This window comes from Helianthus annuus, chromosome 13, assembly GCF_002127325.2.
Source record: "Helianthus annuus cultivar XRQ/B chromosome 13, HanXRQr2.0-SUNRISE, whole genome shotgun sequence".
Classification (NCBI taxonomy): Eukaryota; Viridiplantae; Streptophyta; class Magnoliopsida; order Asterales; family Asteraceae; genus Helianthus; species Helianthus annuus.
Genome location: NC_035445.2, coordinates 135121382 through 135128707, shown reverse-complemented (window position 1 = coordinate 135128707; position 7326 = coordinate 135121382). Strand labels below are relative to the sequence as shown.

General features: G+C 32.8%; 1 long non-coding RNA gene across 1 annotated transcript; it reads right to left on the bottom strand.

Annotated features, from left to right (window-relative positions):
• Positions 1 to 957: 957 nt before the first annotated feature.
• Positions 958 to 4201, bottom strand: LOC110899409. Its single transcript, XR_002570250.2, has 3 exons — positions 4012 to 4201; positions 2273 to 3167; positions 958 to 1255 (listed from the first exon to the last, which is right to left on the bottom strand). It is a non-coding gene; the product is annotated as an uncharacterized LOC110899409 (long non-coding RNA).
• Positions 4202 to 7326: the final 3125 nt, after the last annotated feature.

Genomic DNA, 7326 nt, shown 5'->3' with positions numbered 1-7326 from the left:
CATAATTTAATATATTATATAGATTTTTAAAACATAAAACTATAAAGGAAAGTAAAATATATATGCATTAAAATCCCAACATGTATACTCGATACCCGACAGGTAATGGGCCGTTTATGTGACAAAATTTTACAGCCGGGTATGGGTATGGGATTAGCCATACCCGACCCATTGTCATCCCTAGTCGTAATGAACAATGTTAAGCCTTAGTGGATTACAATAGACAGTAATAAATCATACATTTCTTATTTCTTAGTGATTAAACTTTATTTATTAGCAAGATTCGATTTTTCCACTAATAATAAAGTAAAAGCTTAACTCATGAATGGTTATCGTTCGACTCCATGGGTTGTAAAAGATTGACCTCAATACTATCTTAAGGGTGTTTGGGAATGAGTTTGAAAATGACTTATTAACTTAGTTTAGGAAAACTTCAAATCTTGACTTTTGGAAATGACTCATATAAGTCAATAAGTCATTTCCAAACATAAATCCAAACACCCTATTTAGTAGAGAATTATATCATCAAAACCTTTATGGTCGAGTGTTTAGTTCATTGCTTTCAAGTTATTTTTAGCCTTGTAGGTCATTTGTTCGAAACTCGTTTTAAACATATTTTTTTTTTGTTATTTCCCCTTTTTAGCCCAACTTTTTTATTACAATTTTTTCGAAATTCTATACACGTTGATGCAATAGGAAAAAAACGGCAACTATTGAAGTGTGTGTTCTAATTCTGTTTTGTATATGTCTATTGCTATGTGTTTTCTTTCTCATTACGATGAAGATGAGATAATGATCACATTTTGTGCATACAGATTACTATTTGGAAAATTTTATGTAGATTTTTTCTAATGATAGAAGGAGCTTAATTTGAAGTCATTATTAATTTATGTTACTTTTGGGTAATATTTGGATAAACACCATCGATGACCTGACCTGACCTAACATAAAAACCTGTTGACATAACCCGGTAAAAAGTACTTCATATAAACAAACTCCGATAATTGTTTTTTTGACCCCAACGAAAAATATTCATGGCTCCGCCACTACAAGTAACCTGTCGTTTTATTAATAGCACAAGAACCAATCTAAAAAGAATCCCTGGCTATGCCACTGTAAGTATGTCGTTCAGGCTTGTTATCTTTGTGAAGACCAGAAACTTAAGTGGCGAGCTAGACAACTCCAGCTTTGAGCCCGAGCCGGTTTCATGAGTTTTCAATGGTTGCACTCTCACCTACATGTAGCATCAAAGCAACTGAAAAGGCAAAAAATATACTTCAGTTTTGAACCAGCAAACATAACCAAAATTTACAGCCAAGATCAGGTTATAATTAAGCACCATCCCAACAATTCACAGCGGACTAAAAACATCAAACAATTTGGCTAAAAACATGTATGGCAACATCTGATAACCTTATGAAAAAATAACAAAAAAACCAACAAGATTTGCAAACAGACCTGCTATTTGAAAGTAATAGATGTTCTTTGACTTTTTTAGGTCAAACTTAATATCCTACCAAAACTACAAATAACAGTTTTCTACAATAGTCATGTAATATTGGAATAACAAATGTGAGTTGACAACAGATGGTTGAAATAAACAATGAACAAGCTATTTAGGATGAACCTAAGATTGTACATCTTCAGCCAATCAACCATATACCCTAGGGGCGGCAATTCTTGACACGACCCGCCAGCCTGACACGAAATAACCGGTTTGGTCGACTAAGGTTGATCCCTATTAAAAATAGGTCGTGTTCGGGTTAACCCGTTAACCCGTTTAAATATTTAACAAAAAAAGCTTTTATATTTTCCTTTTTGTTTTTTTCGTTCCTATTTTACATGGTTAGTCATAATAATGTTAGTTATAATAAACACATTATATTTTTTACTTCTGACACTCATACTCAACACTAAATTTGTTATCGATAACCCGCTTAAAACCCAATAGCTCATTTATAATTCGTCAACTTGTATGCCTCATTTAAAAAAAACGGGTTAAACGGGTCGAGTTTGGATTTGATCCAAATTTATATGCGTGTGGGTTAGGATTGAATCTTTGACCCGAATAATAATATGGGTTGGGTTGAACATTTCAACACACCAACCCGCAACCCGACACGATTCACACCCCTACATACCATGGTAGATGCTCACATGACCAATGTTTTACAATTGTACTATTTTCGTTTAGATTTTGGCTAATTTATCATTTGTGAATTACAACCAGTTTTTCATGCATACATACATTGAAGTGAAAGACATCATTTACCTGACAGAGTCTTTCTCAGAGTCTTTCGCATTTTCGCATTTCTTGCAAGTAGATTGTTCTAACGTGGTCACCATCTATTTAGAAGTCAAAGTTACAGAGCAGTAACTAGTGTATGCAGATGCAGTCTTACAAAAGTCAAAGGAACTTGGGAGTGGATTGCAATTAAAAGTCAAACAATGACTGCACTTATGAAAGTCAAAAGTCAAACAATGGTTGCAGAATTTATAGAGCACATAATGTCATCATGAAACAAAATAAATATCTTGTTGGGTTGCACTAGTTAAAAGTAAAACTGTAAATGGCTGTAATATTATAGTCATACTTTTACTCAATGTCAAAAAGAGACATGGTGATTATGCAATTAAAGTCAAATAATGGAAAGTCAATATTTGTATGTGTAAATGGGTTAATGTAACAAAAGTGGCAGTTCACTTAATGTAGTATCTTCAAAATGTAAAAGAAGATTTTTTTAGAGGTTTACCATTAGAACTCCTGAATGAGCTGCTGTGGCGGAGGAGAGGGTCATTAGATTACAGAGGTAGTAAAAGTAAAGAATGAACAAAGGTGCAAAAAGTTAAAATTAAGACAAATTAAAAGGGATGTAAAACATATAGAATTAAGAGTCCCTCAAAAAATTACTTAATCTATCTGAATTAAGAGTCCTTTATTTTTTATATGAAAAATACTCTAAAGGGCAACATCTTGATATATGAAGATATACCCTGACAAATATTCGTTAAGGTACAAAAAACCTTGTAAGGGTATCCCATGCAACAGCTTCAGCCAAGCATTCCTTCCATGTCACGACTCCGGTTATACGGAGAACATACAGTCCAAGAACAACAGCCGTAACAGCATCAACATTCAACATTCCTTCAAATATCCACAGTCCAACCTGAGTCGAGGATCAAAATGAAAGAGTGTGAACTTATGTTTTCAACATTGTAATTAGCAGGGTTTATTTACTCGTTTTGTTCAAAGTGAGGATAACTTCAGCTAATGAATAGTTTCAACCACTTTTAATGGTAAAACTACTCGGACTAACCTTAAACCCAGATTATAAATTTCAAAAAAACATATTTCTTTCGGACAAGATGAAAATAAGTTTAGAGTCGAAAAGAACATGCAACAATACACCTTATAGAACCTAACTTTCTGAAACACTAAAAAAGGTTGTTGACTTTGTAACATATATTTATGTCCAACTTCAGCAAGAATTGTTTGTTCTGCCCTGCAGTAAACTTTTACACTAGGTAACATCATCTAATTATACTGTTAATTTGTTGTAAATCTATCATCACGCCCTTAATCAGCCTTAGATCAAAAAACATGAAATTGAGAAGAGATTTGTTTCAAACTCTGCTGGAAGTTATCAATTGATTAAAAAACATCAACATTAATGTGGAATCACACAAAAGAGAGACCCAACAATCTATACCGAACAATATCCTGAATCTATTGGCAAATGGCCTCAGCAAACATGATATATATAGAATTACAAAACTTGCAGAGACTTTAACAAATAACATCATACCAACAGTGATCCAAATCAAGCCCTAATTTTCAAACTTCAAAGTAATTCAACCATTCACGGCCGAATCAAGCATTATTATCAGAAAAAAACCGACAAACCCATATACGAACAAAACTAAATTCATCACACATTATTGCCATGGAATCAACCAGAAATTTCGGTTATAATCTCAAAACTTTTTAAAATTTTGGTGTAAATCACCTACCAAACTTCAATTCGATGTTGATGCACTGTTGAAACTGGTAATTATCAAGGATACGAGGTGAAGGTGGACGTATGGCAGCAGGTGAGATTAGGGTTCCAATTGGAGGTGGAAGGTTGATGGTCACATGAAGCAATTAATGTGTGACCATATGCTATTAATAGTCATGTATCTCGTTTTAGCCACAAATTAAAACGTCAAGTGCCATTCCAGCTATAGCTGGGTGGTAGAGCCTCTCTTGCCTTTTGGAGAAAAGACCAGGGTTCAAATCCTGGGATGAGGTGTAGTTTAGTATTTATTGGTGTAGTTTAGAAGTAGAGTAATGTAACCTTTGTCATTCAAAAAAAATAAAAAATAAAATAAACAATACGTTTTGGTCACATAAACTAAAACAAGTGACCATATTTATTGTTTTTAGTCACATCATTAAAACAGAATGATCATGGCTTAAAGTCATATTTGAGCACACTTTTTTAACGTGTCACAATTTTTTTTTAAATGTTGCTAAAAGTTTTGAACTGATGTGTTTTTGGTCACATGAATCAAAAATCAAACAAATGTTGTAGTTGTTGGTCATATTTGGCAACACTTTTTTGAGTGTAGCTATAAATGTCACATTTTTTTGTTTAAGTGTGGCTAAAGGTTTCAACTGTTTTACAATGGTTACATGAAAAATGAAATGTGTGACAAAAAGTGTTCTGAATGACCTTTAGCCACACATTTATTTGAGTGTGTGGCAAGACGATTTGGGCAAATGTGTGGCCATAGCCCTTTTTTAACGTAGTGCCTCCACCACCGCACCTCCACCACCGCACCATCACCATCATCACTGCACCTCCACCACCGCACCATCACTTCCGCCCGAAACCCTAACGCCGTCATCACTGAAACGGATTATGAGTGTTTCTTTTATGAAGGTTAGCCATGAAGTTGAAGCGGAGCAATCAGAAAAAAGATGGGTTCTCATTGAAACTCGATCTAGGGTTCTCATCTTCATCAGATTGGTTCTAATCTTCATCAGATGGGTTTGCCATGACCGATCTAGGGTTTGCCGCCACCACTGAAACCCTAACCCTATCATCTTCATCAGATGGGTATTCATCTTCATTTTTTAGAGTTTTGAAATTTGTAATATAAATTGCTTATGTTTGTGTATGTATATCTTCAAGTTCTGTTGATTTGCTTTTGAAAAATTGGATGATGAGTGTTTATATTATTGATTTAATGTTTTGGACTCGTGATTTGGGATGAATGTTTGGGAATTTGGATGACGACAGTGGGATGGTGGTGGCAATGGGGCAGCACTGATGGCAGAGGGATCTCGGCAGTGGGGGTGAGACAGTGGTAGTAGGTGTTTGGAGGTGGAGGTAGTGGGATGGTGGTGTCAGTGGGGTGACATTGGTGGTGGAGGGTTTCTAGATCCAGACCATGATTTTGGTGGGGATGATGGTGGGAGAGTGATGGAGATGGTGGCGGTGCGGTGGTGTTTATAAAGAGAGACGAGTGTGTAAAGATAAGAGAGAGTGTGTGTAGGAATGTGTGTGTGTGTTTTATTATATATATATATATATATATATATATATATATATATATATATATATATATATATATATATATATATATATATATATATGGGAAGGTTCATTTGAGAAGAAATTTAATGTGGGAAGAAAAAGAAGAAAGGGCATATTAGTAAAATAATATTTCATTTATAACTCATAACATTAATTTTTCTCTCTTTAATTAATTAATCAACTAATTATTAATTATCCTACATATAATCTACAAAATCTACACATATCAAAATTTTCCTACATATACCCTACACATTATAGAATTTTATCCTACACAATCGAAATTTATCCTACACACCTCGAAATATATCCTACACAACTCGTAATTTATGCTACACAACTAGTAATTTATTCTACACTTTAAATTAAGTTTTTTTTTTTAATTTAATAGAATTATATATTTTGATAATGAGTTACAAATTTAATTTAGTTAGTTATTAAATGGGAAGAATACAAATTAATGATTTATGTAAGTTTACCAATATACCCTTATTAAAATCAAATGCAAATATTAAATGAAGTAAAATAGAGCATTCTCATTGGTTGAAACTTTTTCTTTTTTCTTCTTACAAATAAATTCTTCTCATCCACTGGTTCAAATGAGAAGAATTTTTATGTAAGAAGAAAAAAGAAAAAGTTTCAACCAATGAGAATGCTCCATTTTACTTCATTTAATATTTGCATTTGATTTTAATATAAGGGTATATTGGTAAACTTACATAAATCATTAATTTGTATTATCAAAATATATACTTCTATTAAATTAAAAAAAACTTAATTTAAAGTGTATAATAAATTACTAGTTGTGTAGCATAAATTACGAGTTGTGTAGGATATATTTCGAGGTGTGTAGGATAAATTTCGATTGTGTAGGATAAAATTTTATAATGTGTAGGGTATATGTAGGAAAATTTTGATATGTGTAGATTTTGTAGATTATATGTAGGATAATTAATGATTAGTTGACTAATTAATTAAAGAGAGAAAAATTAATGTTATGAGTTATAAATGAAATAGTATTTTACTAATATGCCCTTTCTTCTTTTTCTTCTCACATTAAATTTATTCTCAAATGAACCTTCCCCTATATATATATATATATATATATATACTAGTTTATAGACCCATGTATTACATGGGTTTGAGGATAGAAAATGAAAGTCTTTAAAATAATCATGGAGTTGATCGAGTTCTTTAGGGAAATAAATGTGTTTTCTGTTTATATAAACTTAAATGAGTTTTTTTAAAATATATATTATTGTTGAGGTTGGTTGCGTTTGAAGGACATCACGATTATAAGTTTTAAATTATTTTTTATATTTCATATTATTTCTTGCATCACACATAATTAATATAAACTAGATGGAACCCCGCCGCGTTGCGGCCCGCAACTTACAAATTCAGACAAAACGTAAAAAAGTGTTAGATGGAAGCCCCCGCGTTGTCGTGGTGAAGGTTAAATGACATCAAACATTAACCATGTAAAACCTATGACAATACAAAACTTAAAAAAAACATCAATCAACTTGGTAACAGAAGAAGTTAGGGACACGTGGAGAAAACGTGCCAAGCAACCAAGAAAAGCTGCATCAAGAGGATGTATCAAGTGCTTTAACATTTGGTACAATACATAACTATGAGTCGTTGTAGAAGTTGTACCATTAGCATACAACACTCTAATGCACAACACACCAATGAAGCACAAAGTACAATCTATAAAGCCAACAAATGTTACAAAATTATA